The following is a 25,934-nucleotide window of genomic DNA, read 5'->3' on the forward strand; positions in this document are numbered from 1 at the left end:
GTAATTTCTTTAATTTTTTATTTTTTTAGAGCCTTGGATTTTAATATTCAAGAGTCATGATTTTACATATTTTGGCACTTTCATAAGGAAATGACTAGAAGTAGAAGAGCCATGGGCAAAAATGGCTGTCCAAGTTTCCCTTCTCCATCTGTAAGACAAATAGTGATTTACACTTCAGGAGGCTGTCAAAGTAAAAGTGTATATAACCTGATTTTAAATATGCTGCATAGTACCTAGAATTCAGCAAATACTCATTCAATTTCTTGCACTATCAGCAAATTAATACAAATTAAGATTATTTGAAGGACCTGTGTTGTTTTCATCACTAAATGTTGCTATTGCACATTAAGTTTCCAATCTGTTTCTAGTTTTTTGAAAAGTTGTAAGATTTTAATGAATTATAGAAGGATAGTTAATGTTGTCCCTATCACCATTAGGTGTTCTAGTAAACAAAAGAACCACTATCAAGAAACCAAAATGAGTCTTTAGTCTGCCATTCTAGTCAAATGGAACCTTTAATAAAAAAGCATTACTGTAGTAATTATTACAATATAAAAGTTAATGTTATTAAATGGACAAGAAGTGCAAAAAATGTAATTAAAATGGAGAATTCATGGCACTCTTAAGTCAGGGAATATGCTGGCATTTTCTAAAGGACATTTTGGGGGAATCCTCCCCTGGAATGATGGCCTGCCTCAAGGACTGTGGTGTGCAAAAATGGAAAGTGTCACCCACAAGTTGATGAGTGTGGGATGTGGGTAGCAGTGAGGAAGGGAATGACTATGGAATCTGGGCAGATTATGTATTACAAATTGATGTAAGTAAGATGAAGACAGAATGATCAGGAAGTGAAACAACATTCATAAAGCATTGCACAGTGGCCTAAAGACTTCAAGTGCAATATTATGGATTCAAAGCCAGGAGGAAAAAAATCACAGCAGAGGTCAAATCTAGCAGTGAGTGCCAGGACTTGGATCTGGGAGACCACTAGGAGGTCAGGGCAGTAACCCAGGTGTGTATAGGTGAGGATTAATGCCAGAGTGTCAAAATTTAAAGTGAAAATGTGAAATAGTATAAAATCATTCAGATCTAGCCTAAGAATCATGATTTCCTTTGGTAATATTTTAAAGGTATAGTTTATACTAAAAGATGGTAAAAAGTCTTTAGACTTCTCAGCAAGGTTCCAAAAAAAAAAAAAAAAACAATTTCAGTTTTTATTTGGTTGTCTTTAATAAAAGATAAGCAGTAAATGTCCTTGTTTCCTAGGAAATATCCCTTCCTTTTTTTTAAAAAAAAAATTAAATCACATGGCATGGAAAAATTGGGTAATTCAATATTAATTAGGATACTTCCACTCTAAAGATAAACCTTAAGGTTTAACATAATTTAGTTTGAAATATTATTTTATTTTCATTTTGAAATGATCAGTGTAAAGACGGATGATATGTGTGGCATTATATGGAAAATAATATATTCAACAGTTAAAGTATTTTATTAATTCTATCAAAAAATTTATGTAATATTTTGAACAACTAATAAAAAATGAATTTTATGGTTATGAAAGGAAATAAGCATCCATGTTATTTGGCTGTGGTTTTATGTACATTGCAGTGAATTTATATTAATGAAAATAAAAGAGCTGTTATCAGTTTGTATAAGGGTAGGGGCAGTTTGTATAATTTTTTCTTAGATTATGAGGAACGTGAATGGCATGTGATTATGGTTTGTAATATGTACCTGTTGATTGTTTTCCCAAGCACATCCTATGTATTTGGGGTTAGAATGCAGTATCAGTCATTTATGTAATTAAAAAATTGCTTTTTCTTTGATGCTTTTACCTGATAATCTGAAAGAATTTTTCTTCAAAAAGAACAATTAAGGACTATAAGAAAAATAATCTTCCTTAGAGAATATTTTTGTTTTTATTATTATATTTTGTCTTGAATATGTCCAATTCTTCATTCATAAAAACATTTTAATTTTTGTTATTTATTGAGACATCAGTGGATTGATATTCCATTTTAAAAATCAGTGATTTTCCTCAATCTTAAGTCATTACACTTGAGATTTAGATAATTAAGATCCTGAAATCTTTGTGATCCTTCTATTCTTAAGGCATACTTTTTTTTTAATTTTAAAATTTACTTTGAGGACATTTTTATTTTCATGTTTGGGGACATTTTATAAAATTGCTGATTTACTGAACTATTACAAGTACCAGGAAGGATAGAAATTGCTAATTATTCACCTTTCAATAACCATGAAGTCTTATACTTCTAGAGCATAGAGCACATTCAACATCAATAAAGAAAAAGAAACATAGCAGTATTATTTCTTGCTTTAAGCATTTGTTCAAAAATTGTGCATTAAGATGATGTGCAAAAAAATATACAGAATATCCAACATAATTAAGGAAATTTGTCTATATTGGCTCTATCAGTGGATGTCAGGCATGGCTGTGAAACTGGCAGTAGAGCCAAGATAGCTTACATGAAGTTGGAAAACATGGGGTTTGTTCTACCTTCAGTGACAATGAGATTAGGAGTGGAAAGCAACTTTCTTGAAATGCATCAGAGTGAACAGCAAGTGTAGCTGACAGTGAGTACCCAGGGGACTGTGGAGAGGAGGGGCAGGCTTTGAAATGAGAGATGCCAGGCCACAACCCCAAACTACTTTCTTGATATCTATAGGGGATTCATCCCAAGACCACAGCATATAAAAAATCCAGGGATGCTCAAGTCCTAGACATAAAATAGCATAAAATCTTCATATAACCTATGTATCTCCCACATATTTTAAATCACCTAGATTTCTTATAATACCTCATACAATGTACATGTCCTGTTAGTAGTTTATCATCTTCTATAGGGAACAATGACAAGAAAAGAAGTTTGCATGAGTTCTGTACATCAGCAAAAAAGTATTTTTCAAATACTTTCAACCTGTATTTGAGGTTGGTTGAATAATCTGGATACAGAACCTACAGATATGGAGAGCCAAACTGCATTCTATGAAAAGAAAATGCCGCTAATCATGTAAAACTAAAATTTGTGTTTCATGCTACTGCATTTTATCATCTAACCTAAAATAGATTTAAGTATAAGTTGTCTTTGTATTTGTTGTGTAGTTAGACGTATATTTGCTATCTTTTACAGTGAAGTTTAGCAACTGCAATGGAAAAAGAAAAGTACAGTATGAAAGCAGCGAGCCTACAGATTTCAAGGTGGATGAAGATGGCATGGTCTATGTCGTGAGAAGCTTTCCACTCTCTTCTGAGCATGCTAAATTCCTGATATATGCCCAAGACAAGGAGACCCAAGAGAAGTGGCAAGTGGCAGTAAAGCTGAGTCTCAAGCCAACCTTAACCCAGGAGTTGGCAAAGGTATAATATTGGAGCTGATGTCTACAAAACAAAAATTAATACACTTAACAAAAAGTGTTGTGCTTGTGTGTGTGTGTGTGTGTGTGTACACATTTTGCTTCATATCACATGAAATAGATGGCCAGTACTTGAATTTTTTTATAAACTGCAGTTACTTTACCAGTATTTTTAACCTTTTAAAATTCTTAGAGAAGTATATTTTAAGTGACCAGAAATTATATTTGAAAGATTTGTTTATACTTTGAGAATATAATTTAATTAAAATTAGAAGTAGTTTGTTTTGCATCTTAGAAGCTTTATAAGCTGTTAAATATAACCACAAAATAAACAATTCCTTTGCATGTCGTCACCAGTCAAATTTATTAGATGGAAAATACATATTTACAGTAGTAACAGAAAAGCATTTCTGGCAATGAGTGTTAGGATCTGTTTTGTCCCTTAATAATCAAATTGGGAGTGTGAAATAGTCATACTACTGATATGACTTTTAGGAATGATATACTCCCTCTGGTTGAAGCTACTGTGAGCTACATTTCCAAGAGAGTACTGTTCAATTCAGTTCAGAAACATTTATTGAGCACTTACTTTGTATAAGTCACTATATTAAGTACTTTGAACAAGATACAATAAATTCTTTAGTAAAGTTATGATAATATTATTTTCAGACTATTCTAGTTCTTTGATTTAATTAAAAACAGTTACTAAGGGAGCACACGCATATATTCTAAAGTTCATGGTTTGATGAACTGTGACTATTACATTTTGCACATTTATTGTACTGTGAGAGACAAGAATATACAAAATAAGTTCTGGTATTTAATTGTAAATGTGATATACACAACCATAAAAAAATGAGAATGAATATATGTAAGAAAAATGTCATTTTTTTTCTTTTGCTATTTGTTTAGAATTCATTATGTGAAATTTTAATTAATCAATTAACTTTTAAAGGTAAAAATATCATTTGCATAATATAAAATAAGAACATGGTGACTAATGGAGTAAAAAGATACTTTTATTCTTTTTGATGCTCTGTGTCCTAACAAACTAACTTGGGTATTTTTACTGAAGCAGGAAGGGCTAATGGCTAAAATGTCTACAGATATTGGGAGAAAAAGAAGAAAATGTTGACATCTAGCAAAGATTAATACCTAGTGTGCAAAGTGGGTCATTTACAGCATCCATCATGACTGACATAGGTTTAGAATAATTAAAGCATTAATTCTGTGGGATTTAATATGGTCATAAATATTTGAGACATTCCTTAGCAGTATGTATTAAAATTCCCTTGGAATTCAAATTATATTTTAGCACATCAAGATCTAAATTTAATGTACAGTAGCACATTACCTGAACTGTGGTTTAAACTAATGAGAAATATATAAAAGGGTACTATTAAATTTTGCTCAGTACTAAGCTACTATCTAAGATGGTTTATAGAAACTGCAAATAGTTTACACACCTGAGCTCAATAATAAATTGTTCAGAATTCAATGTTTCAGTGAACAGTGCAATTCATAAATTTTATGCTGTTGGTTTTCTATTATTTTAATAAGGGGATAAGGAAAGGGCCTCCAGAGTTATTTTCTGTTCATAATAAACTGTGGTCCCTACACTTTCAGGTATCCATTAATATTGATGTTCTTTCAGAAAATGTTATTCCTAGTACTCAGGAATATCTTATTATATTTTAATGCAAGGGAGTCCCATGAAATTGAAGAGATAGTATTCCCAAGACAATCCACCAAACACAGTGGATACCTACAAAGGCAGAAGAGAGACTGGGTCATCCCTCCCATCAACTTGCCAGAAAACTCCAGAGGACCTTTTCCTCAAGAGCTTGTCAGGGTAAGATGGTGCAATTTTAATTATTCCCGTGGCATGTGGTAATTATCTGTTAGTGTTACAGTAATTCACTTGCAGGTCAGGATGGGAAAAGAAAGAAGAAGCAGAGCAAGCAAAGCAGCAGGAGAAAAAAAAGTCCTTTATTGTGTACAAGCAATCTTTTTATAGTATTGTGAACAAAGAAGGTAGCCATCCAACATCAATAAATCAGGTCTTTCAGCTACTTAAACATAGCATACAGAAGTTTTACTTTCTAATCAGAAGTGACCCTCTTCTCATGGCTAATCTATTCTCGGCCCAGAGTATGTTGAGTTCTGCTTTTGTTAAGAACAGATAATAAAATTTTTTTCTCAGTGCCCTCCTAGACCACTTGGCAGAACATCCCGTTTGCAGGCAAGTCCTCCCAAGGACAGTAGACACCTCATTTTCAAGCATGTCCACTGTTACCTATCTATACCTTGACAGAATATCCCATTTGTAGGCAGATTCCATCAAGGACAGTAATAGTAATGCAGTTATATCTGATTCTCTACATTTTCCTCCTTTTGTTTTTGTAAATGAGTCATAGCAGAAGTGAAAAGAGAGGTTTCATGTTTCAGTTGCCTTCGCTTTTTACAGCATTGGAAGACTATATACAAAACAAAACACAAAACAAAAATGATTACAGTGTTACCTAAAGAAGTTGAAAACAAGGTAGAGCAATGACTTAAAGGATTTAAATTAGCAATACTTGAAGACAATTTTTGTAAAATGTCAGATCCTGTTAGTTCAGGTAATGTCTTACTACAGGTGTCCATAATAGTTTTTTCCAAATTCATAATTTCTAAAGTTAAATTTTGATGTCCATTTAACCGTCTTTTAACAGTTTCCCAGAAATCACTGGTATTATATGGCACAGGAGTCACACAAATATGAGAAGAATTCTAGTCACACTTCAGAACACTTCTGGTAGCCAAGATAGTCACTTGATTGCCAAGCCAGGAAACAGTATGTTGTAAATTGATCACATCTGTAGCCAATTGAGAGTTTAAGTCCTTTTGTTGTTGCCATAATAAATGAGCATCTTGATGACATGTTCTCACGAAATTCGCAGTTTGAAGGTCTTGATGCAAAGCAACACTAGCTATCGCAGCAGTGTCAGTTACAGAAGCAACTGCAAGGAATGAAGCTAAAACTATTCCTATTAATCATAGAGAATGATGTAACAAAATTTGAACAGCATTGTACAAATGAGTAACAGACAATGAATCAGAGCAAGGATGAGTCAAATTAACAGTTACCCACAATTCTGTGTGAGCTTTAACAATAACTAAAGAATAATTATTAATTTCTATTAATTCCCAATTAGTTCTATTTACACATTGAGTAAGATAACAGTCTATACATGATATTGTTCCCCAAGTTACATTCTATTCCCAGTTTCCAATCATAAGAGAATAAGGGAATTTAACACATGCAGAAGCAAAATAAGTCATATTATTATGTAGATGTACTTCAAAAGAAGAGGAATGGGATACATCTAACGTGAAATTTCCAGTCCATACAGTGAGTTTCCCAGATACTGCCCATAATTTTCATATATCCCCTTTAATATTGGAAAACCTTATATGCTGTAACATTGGAGGGACCAAAGCATAATGTTGCATTTTAATGTCTCATTACCTTAAGCATTTATTGTCCCATTATGTCGATGCCATCTTAAAGTATGATTTGACCAACTTTCTATAAATTCAGAATGATCAGGACTCCAATCAACTATAGTGATAATTAACTCCCCAAGTATTATAATAAAAAGAGTCGTTATGTGCTATAAGAGCCAAACAGAAAGAACGAGCCCCTATACACATTGGGACTCCTTCAACAGTTACAGTTATATTAGAAATATTATACAGATTTTGATGGAATGGAATATTTTTAATTCCCCCACATACAGGAGGGGGGAAATTAGTATTATTAGTACACACACAAACTTTAGGTTCTCCCCAGGAAACACTGTGCACCAAAGGAGGGTTAGGAACATAGGCCCAATAAGCAACAGAATGAGCAGAAACTATACTTATCTGGCAATTAATAACTGCAAGCATAGCTAATAAAAGATTAACAGGATTTAAAGGCTGATTTGCCTTTTGAAGGTTTTTTTTTTTAGCTTCTTGAGTCAACTTTTTCATCTCTCCCCATGTTGGGGGTCTGCTGTTCTCGTTGCCATCATAGAAGTTCTCTGCATTGTCAGCTCCTGAAATTGTCTGACAAATGGGTCGCTCATTCTGCAATTTGATAAGTCTTGAAGGTACTTAGAAAGGTGTTTCACCTGTAGAAATAAGAGTAAACCCCCTTCCCAAGTGGTGCATCAACCTAGAAATCCATTCTTAATTTTCATCCCTGTACCACATAGGTATTTCCAATTTTAGAAATAATGGCTGAGATTTAAATGTATTGAAATGTTGCTGGGCTGCAGGAACCTCAGAAGCTGCCCAGACATTTAAAAAATTTAAAGTTACTAAAGTTTTATGAAGTATATTTTGAGGTGTATAAGCCATAGTTATATCCCCCCTTTTTATTTTTAGTATATATTCTCTTAACGTACGATTTGCCCTTTCTATAATAGCTTGACCCTGACTATTATAAGGTATGTCAAATGTATGTGTAATGTCATATTTTTGTAAAAATGAATGTAATTTTTGTGAGGTATAGGCAGGTGCATTGTCAGTTTTAAGTTCTTAAGAAATTCCCATAATTGCAAAACAAGATAATAAATGATAAATGATTCATTAGCTTTTTTAAAGATAAACTGTGGCCCATAGAAAATGAGTATGAGTGTCAATAGTATGATATACATATCTTAGTTGTCCAAATGACTGAATTATAACAATATCCATTTGTTAAAGGGCAATAGGATGGAGCCCCCTTGGATTAACACCAGGAGGACAGTAAGGAATATTAAAAGGAGCACATGATGAACAGTTATTTTGTATTTTTTATAAAGTCCTTTAGTGTTTGTATGGTGTAAAGCATGTTCTAGATGAGCTTTTTGTAAGGAAAATAATAGTTGATCAATATTTTGATTTTTCCTAGTTAATGGTCCTGGCAGTGTAGAATGTGCTCTAATATGAGTAAAATATACTGAAATTTGGCCTACTATTTTTGTTTTTGTTTTTACATGTAGTCAGATAGGACATAAGGTCTTATCTTAGGTAAGTAGGGCTCTTATTAAATTTTAAGTAAAGTGTTGTAGTTTTAAAGTTTATTTTTGTTTTTTTTTAAATATTATATTATAAATTTTATATAATTAATTGTTTAAGTTTATTTGAGTAAAAACTAACACAATATGATAACACATCTAAAACATGAAATAAAGAAAGGCTGAAAGCTTTTAGCTTTTTTTAGAAAAATAGAAAAATGTTTTTGTGTTTTATAATATTAACCTTTATGTACATAAGGCTCTCATTAACTTAAAAAATACATTTAAATTATACCTCAGTGTAAAAAGTAACATAAAACTTTATATATCTTATTGATAATAGGCCCAGTTATAGAACATTAAATGATATAAATAAATCTCCAATATGTTTTTTTTATAAGCCTAAAATTACCATGCAACCTTTTGGAGAACATTAGCTTGATATAATTTTTTTAAAGCTTTTATCTTAATGACTTATATACCTGGAAAATATGAACACATTTAATATACAAAGAAGAGTAATAGTACCATAATTACTATTGATGTTTTTATATTAATTAAGTTCAGCTCTTAAAGAAATAACATATTAGAATATTGCAAAATAAGAGTTGTTGTTTAACCATAGTTGTATAATCCTTAATTTTTTAAAGATTATTTGTTCAAAAATTTACAAATATAGCCAATGTACACAGACCTTCTTTATCACTTACTTAAAACTATATAGCCAACATATATAGACCTTCTTTATCACTTGTTTAAATCCTTTTATTTACTCACTTTCAGAAACACATTTTTTTTTATTAAATCCATACTTAGAACCTTTTAATTTTTTTTCTGTTAACCCCTTCTTTATTTACATTTTTAAATAATCTTTGTAAATTTTTGAATTTAGGCAAATTATTCCATTTTAATAAGAGATATTTTGTTATTTGTAGTACACAATTAATCACATTTGTTTACCATATTATGAAAATATAGTGTCTAAATATTATGGATGATAAAGCAACCATTTATTTATTTATTTATTTATTTATTTATTTATTTATTTATTTAAATTATTTACCAACTTAAAAAATTATTAAAAATGTTATCTAATGTAATTTAAGGAGTTAAAAGCATTTAATGGTACATTTAACATTTAGCATATTAACCTTGTAATTCAATCAGATATTTAACAAAATAATCATAAACAAGCAATATTATGTCTAATTAATTTACTTATTTTATCAAAACATTAGACAAGTATAATGAACACTGTTAGCCATTTTTTTTGTTATTAAAGAAAAGTTCTAGAACCAAAGCACAACAGTCGTTAACATGTTAAAGACATCTTATTTTTTTATCTGTTTACCCAATTTAAATTGAACCATTTAAATCAGTGAATTAAAAAATATTTGGATCCATTTTTTTAAAAATTTTTATGAGCGCTCTTTACATATATATCAATCTTTATATCATGTATATGATATATGGACATACGCACAAACAGACATACAACATATAGTACAAATGTGCACACATAACACAATAAAGGCCTTGTAGCTATTTTAGGTGAAATTTCCATTGTAATGTTTAAATATTCCACAGTTGATCAAAAATAGAACTGATCAGAAAAACTTTAACTTAAGTCTGTAGGATCAAAAGTATGAGCTCAAAAAATACAGAATCTAGGAAAAAGCAAGAGTCCTAGAAAAAATAACCAGCCGGTAATTAGAAAGTATCATAAAATTTATTTATTTATCTATTTATTTATCTATTTATTTATTTATTTATATTATTTTATCTTATCTTATTTTTATTTATTTATTTATTTTTTATAATCCCTTTTAAAATGACCTGCTTTTCCATAATTGAAACAAGTTCCTGATTTATTGGGTTTAAGGGCTCCAGCCATTGCTGCAGCAAAAACAGAAACTTTGATGTTTAATTCTTCCCACTCCAACTTTACATTGGACACTGAGAGTTTCAACACCAGAAATGAAATTTGTAGTTTTTGTCTTATTTTGATTATTCTAATGTCTTTATAAAATTTATTAGTGCTCTTGGTAAAAACAAAACAATGCCAAAAAAGGAAAATTGCTCCAATTCTCATTACTCTTTACATTTTATTACTTGCCTTTAGTTATATGGTTAAGAAAACCTATAAGAGCAAATTATGAATGGGGTCAAAACCATTGAACATAAATTCAGAGATCAAACCATTGTTCATGGATACATAAAAGTATAATCAAAGTCAATGCCATATCCTTATTTTCTGTTAAATGTTCTTCTGAATTTTTTTTCTCTTTTTATTACTCAGAACCTTTTATCAATGAAAGATGTTAATGAATGTTTTGTTCTACATGTTCTTTTTTGTTTGTTTGTTTGCTTCTAAAACCCTTTATGTTTATGCCATAATATAACATAGCTTTTAATATTGTAAAATTGATTTTTGAAAACATTTTATAATACCTTCTGGTTTCCAGAGGTATTGATAAAGGCCTTCCCTCCTCCAAGATGCTTATCTCCCAATTTTTATCTGTTGGATTAACTTTTTACATTTAAAATTTTAATCTCTGTGGATTTATTTTAATAAAAGGAGAGAGGGCTGCAGGCCCACTTTTCTTTTCCTTTGTGGCTAGCCTGTTTTCCCAATACCTTGTGTTGAATTAATTCCCACAGAAGTTTAAAATCTTCCTCTCACATAAGCATGTGCTTACAAAATCTCTGGGGAGCCTTTTATTGTGCTACAGTTGATGCAGTTAGAGCAACTTGAAAGTGAGCCATGGAAGAGGCTTTCTGATTGTAAAGTGCAAACTCTACCATAAAAAACAGTCACCAACATACCCAACCAGAAATCCTCAGAACTGCTTGGTATATTCTTGGGACCAGGTGGTGATGTAACACCCCTAGCAGGGCATCGACATAGTTACAGCTGTGACTGCCCTCTAGCTACACTAGTTATTTATTTCCAGGGTACCCTAATGTCCTCTGCAGACCTCTCTTTTCAACTAGCATAATAGAAAATGTCCTGGCCTAGATACAGACCTTGCTGAAAGCCCTTTCACCATTGGAAAATGGTATTTGATGAAGCTTTTAGATTCTTGTACTGAAAACACTGAAGATTCAGTTACAGCAGAATAGCCAGGCCAAAAAGACCTATTCAGTCTGAAAAATGAGTGGACAAGATGGTAAGCTGGTATTATGAAGGTAAGTGTTGGGCCAGCCTTCCTGAGGCATTTTGGTGTTTGAAGAGATTTAAATAGCTATATTATTTTTATTTTATAAAACTTCATTTAAAACTCTGTTTCATAATAAGTTGTTCATCCATACAAGTTTATAGCATTTTTTCATGGTCCAAATGCAATTCTCTATGTCCTCAGAAAAGAAATGGGAGGGGGGCACCTGGGGGAAAAAGGGGGCTAGACAGGAGAACCCGTCATCAGTGGCTCCTTCTAAGGCACATAGTCTGAGTAACTTTCTTTGGTGTTTTCAAATACGGAATAATTGAATCATGTTAAACACATCCTTACTCAAACATGTCTTATACACATATACCAAAAATAGAAAAACCTTGGGCTTTTTTGGCTGCAGAAATTTTGTTCTTAAAAATCATTTTCTTTTTTTCTTGTAATACTTCAAACTTGATAAAAAAATACTGTCTCACCTAGATTACTAAAAATAAGTCAGTGGAACTGCATGTATTATGCATTTGACCATGAATTTCCACTTAAGCCTTCCATAAATAAAGACTAGGTAGTCACTGCAAGCAAAGACATTTCATGAGTGTGTTTCCTGTGGTTTCTCTGCTGTTTGAAAACATTATACTAGGTCAAGTTTGATACTGTGATGACTCTTGAGTCAAACTGTGTTTTAAATCAGTATTTGGGCTCAAGGTTATGAAACATACTGTTGTAAATTTTTTTTAACCATCCCTCTGCTCATTCATTCAACACGTGTTTTTAAAGTAAGTGCTACATGCCAGGCTCTGTTCTGGCTCTGTGGTTTGAGAAATAGCTAGTTTGTGCTCTCAGTATATTTTAATAAATAATTATAGTTACCCATGTAAATAAGAAGATGATTTTACCCTAACCTGGAATGAGTTTTCTAAGGTAATACAACGCTGAAGGTATTTTCTCCATTCACTCATCCATCCACAAAGTCAAAAGTATCCATGGCTTGCTTGCTGTCTGTAACACACTGTGCTACATTCTGATGAGACAAACAGAGCCCTGGGGATGGGAGGTTATGAGGATGTGCTCACAACACACACAAGCATGGTGGGGCAAGAACAGCATGCAATATGATAACAGCCATATAAACTAGAAAGCATGATAGAGATGCATTGTGGGATCACAATCTTGAGGACTGGAGAGCTCCGCCTCAAGGATTTTCAGAAGTCACTAACAAAATGACTTTGAAGCTGCTCATTTGGCAGGCTCAGAATGAGGGAAGGATATTCTGGCAAGGGTTTCTCAACCAGAGAACTATTGACATTTTTTGCTACAGAATTACAATCGTGCACCACCACTGTGTCCAGTTTGAGTTAGCTTTTGATTTTAAGACTATATCTCCCATGGGGTTGGGGTTGTAACTCAGTGGTAGCATGTGTGAGACACTTGGTTTGGTCCTCAGCATCACATATAAATGAATAAATTAATTAATTAATTAAAGGTCTGCTGACAACTAGAAAAAAAGAATATTTATTTCCTATGTAGTTTTGAATAGTATGCATTAGTGAGGATTAGAGGGAAATATATTATCAACCCTCTTATAACAGAAGTTGCATATATAAAAATATGTAAAAGGAAAACCTGCATATATTTTAAATTATGTATGCTTTCTTCCCCCTCTCTTGAGCTTCTGCAGTGTCTTAAACTGGGTAGAAATTTAACACATGAGAAAGTAAATACAAACCAAAAGACTGAAATGCTTGATCACAAACTAGTGAAGAAAAGGGAAAGGTTGAACCAGATGGAGGTTTTAGCTTAGCTGTGAATTTCACACATCTGCAGCACATTCTTCACTGTGAGGAGATGTGCATATGCACAGTTAAATCTCTTTAGACAAAGACCAGACCTTTGCTTTGTAAGTTAAAGTAAACTGCACTTGGGAAATTTCAAGCAATGCTCATCAGAATGAATGATGCTGTGCTTTCCGTGTGTAATAAAGAGCCATTCACAGAACAACTTTTATGTCTTCTTGAGGAACTAGTTTTATTTAGGTTGTTATCTTTATGTCTTTTTAGAAAGTGCAACAGTATACATTAATAATTCAAGCTACAGATATGAAAGGCATACGATCTTTCAAACAGCCAGGACCGTCATCACAGTGACAGATGTCAATGACAATCCTCCAGAGTTTACTGCCATGACAGTAAGTATGGCCTGTCACTCAAGGAACTTTAGGTCTGTGGTCCATTATGGAGAAGTTTTGTCATGAATAATAAATGTGTTAAATAGAAGTGGAACTTGGTTAACCTGAGAGTAGAATGGCCACTGGCTCAGGGGCTTCTATCACCAGGGCTTTAACTCAGGCATCTCAGTAGTTTTCTTCCTCATCTTCAAGATCATTGTTAAAAATGTTAAAATATGCTGCCTAGAACAAACATTCTTAAAAGACTGGGTGCTGTTATAACAAAATACTTACAAACATTTTCAGGTGTGTAAACTACATGACTGATTGATGCTCCTTTTTGAGCATGTAATTATATCAAAGTAAAATTATTTCCATAGACAAATCCTTTCCCCTAACCCCACATTAATCATCCAGATACTCATAAATGGTTGCTAATTTTAATAGTAATGGAACTGCAACATAATTTGAAAAATAAAAATGGGGGCTAAAAAGTGTTATAGTATTTTTAAAGTCAAGCATAAATTCTATGATTATCTGCATTACTAATTTTCCCATTTAGTGTAGACAATTAAGATTTAATGAAGCAGTTAACTCTGGGTGATGTGTTTGTCAAGACAAATTGTCGTCCAGTGGTCCACGTCACTCCTCTGACTGACATCTGTCTTTCTTGTAGTTCTATCGTGAAGTACCTGAAAACAGGGTGGATGTCATTTTAGCTAATTTAACTGTGACTGATAAGGATCAGCCCCATACACCAGCCTGGAACGCAGTCTACAGAATCAGTGGAGGAGATCCTACAGGAAGGTTTGCCATTCAGACTGACCCAAACAGCAATGAAGGGTTAGTCATTGTGGTAAAAGTAAGTGTTCCTCAGAGCATTGGTCTCTGACAGCCTCTTGGCATTTAGCAGTAGATTTCCCCCACTATATCATTTTGCTATTTAATCTTATGGTCTTTTTTTCCCCAAAACATCTCTAAATCTGGAATTCAAATTTATTTGGTAGGCTATGTGTTATGGTTTAATATATGCTGATGTTGAGGCCAATATAGGTATTCCCATTGTCATTGGACTGAGATATTTTTAAAAACTTAAAATCAGTTTGGACAGACTTACCAATCTGAAGATGAGACTGACCTCAATAACACTGATTATCAATGTAATTAATGTATTAGTTCTGATCCTCAGTTGATACCTGTGTTGAATGAGGCACCACACCTACATTTCTCCTGGTTACAGCTATTGAAAATATTGACAGGTAGAGAGTGAACCAGAAAATATCACAAAAGTAACATGGAATGATCAGGCAAGAAAAGAGCCTATGTTTTAAAAAGGTCTTGTGTTTACATTGCTATTTTAAATAATTTTTTTCAAAACTTTAAGAAACTGATTCTTCTGTTTTTAATTGACAAAAGAGAGAGAAAGAGAGGACCCCAAACAAAACAATTTGGTGCCAAATGCAGAGGGAATGTTCTTCAGGTATAATAATGCATAGCTGTAATGTATAAGTTGTTTCCTCTGAGCATCCCTACTCAGTGAAGAAATATATTACTTTGCCTCTCACCTAAACACTCTTAGTTTGTAAGTACACCCAGGTGTTGGCTTCACAGGGAAATGTGTATCAAAATACCAGTTGCCAACAACCATGTACTATATATGCATGAGATGTGGTTTTGAAACTTAGTGATCAAGAGCACCACTACCAGAACCCAGTTGTCTGTGTTCAAATTCCAGCTCTGCTCTTGACACTTGTGTGATCATGGCTGGTTATTTAACCTCTGTTAACCTCAAATCCCTCATTCAGATAGTGGGGCTGTGATGAGAGCACCTAAGTCATGGCACTTTTGTGAGGGATGAATGAGTTTTGTATGCTTTGAAGAACTCAGAACTGTGCCGGTGCCAAGAAGCACAAATAAATGACACGTCAGGACAGTGGAGTGGTTCATGTGATCCCTCAAGATACTGCAGTCTTCTTTTCTGTATTCTTCTCTGTCTTGTTGGAAATACTTGAGAAAAGGGAAGTTGAGCTGGGGACTTGGGATTGAGAGAAACAAACTGTGTTTCAAGATGTGAGGAAGTGATCTAGGTTAAGAAACTGGTACAGTTGATGCTAAGAATGTAGCTTTTTCATGACCTGCAGCTCTTGATCATTCTTGGGATACCAGCAAGGTATTCAATACTCTCTGTGCCCTTTCTTTCCATGTTATTATTACATCATTCTTCCTGTTTGCACCTTCACTAAAAGGTGATCAAGGGAAATTAAGGGAGAGTTCCATTTAGTCACTTGATTCCCATAACATTCTTGTGATAGCAGGATTCAATGGGACTTTGTTTTTTGTATTTTTTTGTTTGTTTGTTTTTACTTATTAGCTCTATATGACAGTAGAATGTATTTTGACATATTATACATATAAAGAGTTTTACTTCTCATTCTTCTGGTTGCACCTGCTATGGAATTCAATGGGACTTTGGAAGTAAATACTTACAAGAAGGGTTATTTGTGCATTGCATTAATCTTGAGTGTTGTCCTTAGATTTGTGATTTTTACAGACCAGTAAAACACTCAAAATTATTTTAGTTTGCTAAATAATGGGAAAAGGCCTTCCACCAAAAATCACTTTTATTTTAAATTGAAGGTATGTATGTACACATTTGTATTTCAAATTATACTTCAAATTATAAAATACACTTAAACTATTCATAGATTCCAGCATTATGAAAAAAGAACAGATTTCCTGGGGTTTCTGTTTGTTTGCTTTTTGATTATCGCAGACTGGGGAAAGCTTCCCTAGATGAGGACAGATCTTATACCAATGTCTGAGAGTGGAGACCCTAATCTCTTATCTGACTTCATATTAGTTGGTATTTTTTATCCACAATGCTATTTTTAAAAATAATCACTGTTTAGATATACCTAAATAAATAAATCCATGCAGCAGTAATGCACATTATTTGGTGAACGTAAATCTTTGATGTACCCAAGATTTATAAGTAGCTTAAAGTTGCATAAGTATTTCAGTCATTTATCAGGCTAAGACATATTTTCCAGAAAATTGAGAGGAACTTCACTGTGCAGTGAATTTTTAAAAAAATCAAATTTTGAGAAATGGAGTTAATAGAATGAAGCAAAGAATGTAAATATTCTTATTTCTGAAAAATATGATTTTCTTTTTATCTTTCCTTTTTCCAGTCAATTGACTTTGAAACAAATAGGATGTTTGTTCTTACTGTTGCTAAAGAAAATCAAGTGCCATTAGCCAAAGGAGTTCAGCACCCACCTCAGTCCACTGCAAATGTGTCTGTCACAGTTATCGATGTAAATAAAAAACCTTATTTTGCCCCCAATCCCAAGATTATTCGCCAAGAAGAAGGTCTTCATGGAGGTACCATGTTGACAACATTCACTGCTCAGGACCTAGATCGATATATGCAGCAGAATATTAGGTATGAAATGCTGCTTATGGTATTTTTATAATTTATATTCCATCCTGTGTCATGCATAAAGTTTATTTAATTTACCATTTGTGTATCAACTGAAGAAAAAGCATTTTCTATGCTTATTTCTACCCATTTCCTTTTTAAAGAGAAGGTAATTATTTAGCCTGTGCTTTTAAATTGAACACCTCAAAAAGTAATACCGTCAGTAAATAGAGAACTTTTAGAAGCTTATGACATTTATCTCTCCTTCATGTTGGGAAGAAAATTAAACTTATGCCCAAACTAAAATCTAGGAGCTAATTATTTTTATTCCTTACCTGTGCAGTGAACTTATAAAATATATCTGTAAAGATTTCCAACCTCAGCAAAATCTAATTTGTCCTTCCTGATAAATGAATAGATGACAGGCAAAGCACACCCCTTAAAACTGTTTTCTGTAGCTCATGATGGTAATTCTTAAAATTAGCTAGCAATTTATTTAACTTTCTTCCAAACTGAAGTTAACAGATAACTACATTTATCCTCTATTTCTTTATACATTGACATCAAGATACTTAAATAGTTCATTTATAGTTGTATTGAAATCCTACAATTTTTACTTCTCAGAATATAGCACATTCTTCCAAACTGTACATTGGTTAGCTGACCATGAAATGTTCAACTCCTACCTCCAGTAAAAATAGAATTTAAGCTGATCACTCTGCTCATATAGACTGTAGCTTGTGGGACTTAATTTGAAAGGATATAGCTCAGAAGCTTGGCCCAGAGTGGGAGATCCTAGTAGGAATGGAATTATAAAGGATCTCTTCAGTGAGATTCATCTCTGCCATGATAAGGTGGTGAAACCAATTAGGAGTGATCTGTGATATCAAATTAAATTTCTTTTATAAATTTCTCTTAAGTCCTTTATATTAGATCTACTGCTTATTTGTAAAGTATATTTGAGCCGTTTATCTGCACATTTGATATCTGTTGAAGAAGACAAGAACCTCCATTGAAATCTGTCCAAACTACCTTAACACACACTAGGGAGATTATGCTCTTTGTCTTGTACCTTTGCAATGTTTTCTGCATGACTGACACAACCTTTGTGTACCTCCCAAAATCACGGCCACAGAAATATTTTCCATGTTAAAGCTCTATTTCTAACCATCATCTAAAAAAATGCAAGTTAATGAGCTGGTTGTATTTTTGCAATTAAACCTGTAAAATATGTGTTATCTTTTAAGCTTCACACCAAAAAAAAATAAACTTACTGCACTTTCATTTTGTAGATACACAAAATTATCTGATCCTGCCAATTGGCTAAAAATAGATCCTGTGAATGCCCAAATCACTATAATTGCTATTTTGGACAGAGAATCACCAAATGTGAAAAACAATATATATAATACTACTTTCCTTGCTTCTGACATTGGTATGTAATTAAATATATTTGTGGTATTATCCTGTACATTGGTTAAAGAGAGTAGAACCTCATCATACATGCACACAAACCAAGATTTTCTATAATACCATATTGATAAGAAAATGGACCTTTATTGCTCTTAGGCCCCAATTAAAAAAAATTCATTTCCTGTGGACCTTCTTGTGTCTACTGAATGTTCTCTGGCCGCACACCTTCCATGGTAGCCTGGCATACTGATTATGAAATTTCCTTGTTCTGTCCTGCTACACTTTGATGCCTGATGGTTGTTTTTGTTGTTGTTTTCGGTACTGGGGATAGAACTCAGAGCCACATCCCCAGCCCTATTTACATTTTATTTAGAGACAATTTCTCACTGAATTTCTTAGCACCTCACTTTTTTGCTGAGGCTGGTTTTGAACTTTGAACTGCTTCAGCCTCCAAAACCACTGGGATTACAGAAGTGCACCACCACACCCGACAGCCTCTGTGTTTTTTGAGTTGATCTTCTTATATTTCTTGTAGTCAGTCTGTTTACTGCCATTAGTATGTGTGCCTGTAGCAATTGTCCTATTTATGACTCTCTGCCATTGTGTGCCATGCATCAGGAAGCTCTTAATTTAGGGTACAAATTGAGAGAAGTGAGAGTGTGAGCATTAGGGTGTTGGATTTTAGAACAGATACTCTGACACCTTTCGTATTTTCTTTTGTGGATCTCTTCTGGGTTTGAGTTGGTTGAGATATACAGGTAAGCCCTCATTTTTAGACATCTAATATAAAAGGAATGTATGAAACTTGATGATGAATTTTCTTGTTTTGTTAGCATTCAGTTTAACATTTGCTTGAGAATGGAAGCTCTGGAGTTCTGCCTGATCTCCAGGGCCTATCTTCACCTCTCCGACTGTCGTACCATATGACTGGTGATGGGGTTTAATCTCTTTCCTTTTCTTCTGATGTTTTTTGCTGGTAAGTACACATAATGGTATTCACTCTGTAGTGTTTTGAGGGAAATAGAATGACTTCTACATAGAAAATTGTATGTAGCACAAACTAACCACTTCAATAAACATTTCTTTTATTTTTGAGTGGTTTCAAAACTGTATCACGACCATGTTTTAAAATATTTTAGTGTTATTCTGTAATGGGGATGTTTAATGTTTTACATTGGCGGGCAGGATGTGCTGTTTGAAAAACATTGCCTGTAAACACTTTTGATAAGACCTATCTCAATGAACGTTTCCAAATCCTGTATAATAAGATTCAATGAGATTGCAAGCTGAAGTAAATCCATGTGGTGACAGAGCCAAAACACTATTTCTTATCCTTTCTAATGAGACATGACTGTTCAAATGTTGAGAGTTGTACCTCTGTAGAAACAGCCTCTGCCAGTGTACCTCAGAGTATTGCTTTAGAGGGTTTTTTTTTTTCCTTTGAAGCATTATATTTATACATTTGGGTTCATTTTGACAAAATCATACCCATGGAATTTATTTTATTTTTGTTCCCATCCCCTCCAACTTTCCTCTTTCCTTTCTTTCCCCCTATTCTCCTTCTTTCTTTCACTTGCTTATTTATTTATTTTTGGTGGGTGCTTTCTACATAAAGGTGGAATTCCTCTGGTATAGTTATATATACGCACATGGTGTGATTTTTGTTAAATCATTCCACATTTCTTCCCTTTTTCCATTCCTCCTCCTTCTATCTCAATCTTCTTCTTTTACTCCAGTGAACTTTTCTATATTTTTATAATATCTGATCCCCCACCACCTTTCCCCATTATTTTGCTCTAGCTCCTGCATACAAAACATTTGACTCTTGTTTTTTTCTGAGCACTATTGTGTTTTATGCTTCCTCATTGCATGGAAATAGTAGCTGTCCTCTACATTAGAACTTAAAGTAATGTATCTTGAAACATAATGTCATGATATAGATTTACATATATAAAGTGACATGTATGTATGTTGTAAGTGCCTGCCAGGATTTTCATTCACCCAGGTGATTTTTTGTTCTAATTGGAAGGTTATTTGATATGAGAAAGAAGTGAGCTGTTCAGTCTACATAGCTGGGACATTCTGCATGTGCATTTCAATTTAAATCACAAATCTGGATATTGAGCCTCAGTTCTGCTCCTTAATGATTGGGCGAGTTCTTATATTCTCTCTGTACTATGGTTTCATTATTATTAAATTTTTGACTGTTGCTTATTCTATAAAGTTGTTGTAAGAGTTAAGTAATCTTAAATGTGATAATGAATGTAAAAGTTCTTCAAACTGTCAAATATCATAGTGGTGGTGACAGTATTGGGAAATTTGAACAGACACCCTGCCTTCCACCCTAAGTTCTCTGTGTTCTCAGAACTGTGATATTCTTCACAGAGGGTAGTAGAGATTTTTACTTATTGCCAGCTCAGAATGACATGTGCAGGTGTACCTTCCTTATTGCATTACCCTGAGCAGGTCACATAAATCTCTGGGCTTCAATATGTACTACTATTAATAAACTATTTTATATACACATCATTTATTATTTATGCATGAATATTTATAATATGAGCAGAAAACCTAATTATCATATGAGATGGTAAAGACATTTTATAGTGGAATGAGAATGGATTTGGGACCAGGCAGAGCAACTGTTAGTAATAACCCACTAATATATAATAGTATGTAGCCATGAGTAATTTAAAGACCAAAGTTCCTCATCTGTTCAAACCTGCTTTGTTGGATTACAACAAAATAATACAAAGAAAGCCATCTGATCTTTCTAAGTAGTTGACTAATCAGTAACTATCACTTCTCTCCCCTAAGATTTTTTTTCCCAAAATGAGACCTGTGGTTCTGTATTATTTGTCTGTAGAGTAGTATATTAGGTCAGAGCCATTTTTGAGTTTTCAAAGCACTCTTGTGTTCTTTCATGCACACATGTCTTAGTTCTCCATCCAAAGGCTAGGGTCCACAAACTCTTGAGCCTTTGTCTTGCTTACCTGACATTCCACACAGTGCCTGGAGGAATGTGATGTGCACAGACCCTGAGTAATGGACAACAGGGCCAGGAAAAGTGTGGGATCCCATAGAGACCTATTGTCACCATGCTCACTCCCTACACAGTAGCATGGCAGTTCAAGGTCATGCCAAAGGGAAGAAAGAAGTGGACTTGGGCTGGGGATGTGGCTCAAGCAGTAGAACACTCGCCTGGCATGCATGTGGCCCAGGTTCAATCGTCAGCACCACATACAAACAAAGATATTGTGTCTGCTGAGAACTAAAAAATAAATATTAAAAAAATTCTCTATCTCTCTCTTTTTTAAAAAAAGAAGTGGACTTGTTATGAAACAGTCCATTCAGATACTGTGACATCTAGATTTTTCCAGGGTAACACAGTGATTAGGGCAAGAAAGCTGGACGTTTGAGTATTTCACTGTAATTAAGACTTATTGGAGAGAACTGTTCAGCATCCATTATAATTTTTCCTCCCTTTTTAGGAATTCCTCCTATGAGTGGAACAGGAACGCTGCAAATCTATTTACTTGATATTAATGACAATGCTCCTCAAGTGTTACCTCAAGAGGTAGAGACTTGTGAAATTCCAGACCCCAATTCAATTAACATCACAGCATTTGATTATGACATCGATCCCAATGCTGGACCATTTGCTTTTGATCTTCCTTTATCTACTTTGACTATTAAGAGAAATTGGACCATCACTCAGCTTAATGATAAGAACAGATTAATTATTTGAATATATGTGCAGTTGAGAGGTTTTGAAACCTGGTATGAAAAGTTAATTTTTATGTGCTTCATAATCTTCTCATTAAATATATTCTAAAAGCTACTTATAGTTTAAGTAAAATATTAAGAGCTCTTGAAGCCAAAAAAATGTTTTCATAATGCAGCAGCATTGTGATTCTCTTTATGTATACAGTCAGATAGGAGACACATTCTGGAAAAGGCGGTGTTTCTGTTGCATTAGGTATTGATTATCAAACTGTATTTTTTCTCTTTTTGTACAGGTGATTTTGCTCAGCTCAATTTAAAGATCAAATTTCTTGAAGCTGGGATCTATAGATGAAGTTCCCATCATAATCACAAATTCCGGTAATCCTCCCAAGTCCAATATTTCCATCCTTCGAGTGAAGGTTTGCCCGTGTGACTCAAATGGAGACTGCACAGATGTGGACCAGATCGTGGGTGCAGGGCTTGGCACGGAGGCCATCATCGCCATCCTGCTGTGTATCATCATCCTCCTCAGTGAGTACCAGTGTCATCTCTTGGGTGTTAATTCCTTTGGCTTCTGGGATGTTCAGCAAAGGAACTTACTGCTGTTGCCCTACAAAGTAACCTAAGTGGCCACAAACTGAACCCAATGCTCAGTCCTGTCTTGACTTGGGAGTAAGCTCTCCTTGACCTCTGAGCATTGTCTTGGGAGTAAGCTCTCCTTGACCTCTGTGCATTGACTCTTTAATCATAAACAGGACTGCCAAGTCCACCTGAGAATGAAAAGCCTTGGAGCATTCTTCCAAGCACTTACAGGTTTGCAACAAGCCTCTCCAGAATACTTCTTCCATGCCCTCTTGCCATTTTCTGATGCTGATTGCTTGGGGAGCTGTAAAACTCTTTTCATAGAAAAATGTTAAACAGTCCTAAGGTTGAGCACTTATCTTATGATTTGAGTATGAATTTATGGCATGTGGTTGATGATTTAGGAAAACAAGTATATTGCTTTCCTTCATTTTCCTTCATACAAAGCACAGTCAGCAGCCTGCTACAGTCATGTGAGAATCAAGGTATTTGTTTCTGAAGGGCTGCACCAAATAGTGAGAGATTATACTTCACACACAGCATATTTGATAATAGAAATGATTACACAGCTCAATAAATTGTCTGTCTTTAGAGGAAGTATAGATTAAGGAATTGCTCCTTTTTAAGATACTTGGCAATCTTTGGTTCAGTGGAATGCAAGAAATTAACCACTGGAAAGTACTTTAGGAACCACTTCTAAGCACGCAGATAAAAAGAAGAAATTGCCTGGGCCTTGTGTTTTATTGTGGAATAGAACCAGGACTTAGTTTATTGTGCGATCATGCTTATGCACCAATCACTTTCTTGAAAATGTTGTCCATTTCTTTTATGTTTCCTCCATTTACAAGGGTTCTGGTAATTTAGAATTCTGTCCCTTTATTCTAAGCAATTACTATAGAAGCCTGAGCATTTTTTTTTTTTTTTTACTTTCTGTGTGGAGACTACTTTGGCTATAATTTGAAACTTGCACGCTATAGTAATAATCCACTTGCTAGATTTATCCCTGGAACAATGGCAAATGAGATCATGTATCTGGCTTTAAAAGGAGGCTATTTACTTTTATGTTCAATAATAAAAATGTGCTCAAATAGGAGTCATTAAATCTTTTGTTTCAGGATGTAAACCGATACCCTCAGATTTTAGACAGAGCTCATTTCTAGATGTGCACTTAGGGACGAGTTTCACTTTCCACTGAAACATAGCATAGATGCCAGCCTTATCAAGAAAGACTTAGGTATGATGGATTGAGGCATGGAGAAGTGACTGTGGCATTTTGAAGAAAAATGAATCAGTGCTGATTTTATCATCAACTCTGGAAAATTTATGGTTCCAGTCCTGGCACATAAGTGTGAAACATGAAAGCCTAATGTTATTTTAGTACTCGAACTAATCCCCTCGCCTTCTTAGTTGAAACATGCATTTTGATAGAACAGAAAATGCAGAATAGTGTGGCAGGAAAACACAGCCCTTGGGAGTCAAGGAAAATCTCAAGATGCTATTGCTGATCTAGCTTCAATTTTTTACCCAAGCCATCTAAACAAGCACGTGTCACCTCGTCACACCAGAGAAGTACCTTTTTTTTTTTTTGTACCAGGGATTGAACTCAGAGGCACTCAAACACTGAGCCATACCCCATCCCTATTTTGTATTTTATTTAGAGACAGGGTCTTACTGAGTTGCTAAGTGCCTTGCCATTGCTGAGGCTGGCTTTGAACTCACAATCTTCCCATCTCAGACTCCTGAGTCACTGGGATTACAGATTTCCACCACCATGCCCTGTAGAAGTGCCATTTTCTGTGAATTTAGAATCATAATGATGAGAGACTAATCTGCATTAATCAGTGTCATAATTTATCTTACTGCTATTTTGTGTCTTCAGAATTTATGAAGTATTATATTAAAAGTATCTGAAGTATTATATTAAGGTCAAAATGAAGACCAAAAATGATACTGTCCCCATGCATAGATAATAAAACTGAGGACAAGGATATTTACCCAAAGGGGTTTGCAGGACACCAGATCATTGAGCCCAAGTGGTCACAAACTGAACCCAATGCTCAGTCCTGCCTTGACTTGTTTTTTTAATTCTCAGAGGCCAAAAATAAGTAATAGGGTTGGAAATGGATTACAAGCCTTTGACCCTTTTACATACAAATTATTAGTGCTGCAGACATGATTAGATATCTCTGACTTCCAAATGTGTTAGAGTCTTTAAACAAGTCAGGAAGGCGCCTGGCATTTTGCCAGAGGGAGTGGTTTGTGAAGTAACGCCAGTGAGCCATTAAGTGTGGAGATTCCTTATTGGTTGACTGCTGTATCTAGTTTATGTTAATTAAGATAAGCTGTGTGTAAGATATATATACACCCCTCCTGTCCTACAATAAACGGCTCCCACTCCAGCTGTATCAATCTACACAAGTTGCTTGTCACCCCCTGGTTATTTTGCTGCAGCCGGACTGCGGCACAAATGGTGCAATTACTGTGTTCTATCTGATCCTCGTTCTGATGTTTGTGGTATGGATGAAACGCTGGGATAAAGAATGCCAAGCCAAACAACTTTTAATTGATCCAGAGCATGAGGTAAGAGATAATATTTTAAAATATGATGAAGACGGTGGGGGAGAAGACTAGGTGAGCAATATTTTGAATATTTTGTTTGTTTGTTTGTTTGTTATATCCATTCTATACTTGCTGTTAACTGAGGAAGGAAGATATAGGAAAGGCAAGTTCAACTCTTTTCTTTTTAAATATTTAATTTTTAGTTGTAGTTGGACAGATACCTTTATTTTACTTACTTATTTTTATGTGGTGCTGAGGATTGAACGCAGGGCCTCACACATACTGGGCAAGCACTCTTCTGCTGAGCCACAACTCCAGCCCAATATTTTGAATCTTTTTTTTTTCTTTAAAGAGAGAGTGGGGGAGAGAGAGAGAGAGAGAGAGAGAGAGAGAGAGAGAGAGAGAGAGAATTTTTTTTAATATTTATTTTTTAGTTATCGGCGGACACAACATCTTTGTTTGTATGTGGTGCTGAGAATCGAACCTGGGCCGCA

The 25,934-nt window shown here is 34.2% G+C and overlaps 1 pseudogene; it reads left to right on the forward strand.

The window, feature by feature from the left end:
• Window positions 1-717: 717 nt before the first annotated feature.
• On the forward strand, window positions 718-25,512 carry LOC143380045 (cadherin-2-like; annotated as a pseudogene).
• Window positions 25,513-25,934: the final 422 nt, after the last annotated feature.

Source organism: Callospermophilus lateralis, chromosome 14 (genome assembly GCF_048772815.1).
Source record: "Callospermophilus lateralis isolate mCalLat2 chromosome 14, mCalLat2.hap1, whole genome shotgun sequence".
NCBI lineage: Eukaryota > Metazoa > Chordata > Mammalia > Rodentia > Sciuridae > Callospermophilus > Callospermophilus lateralis.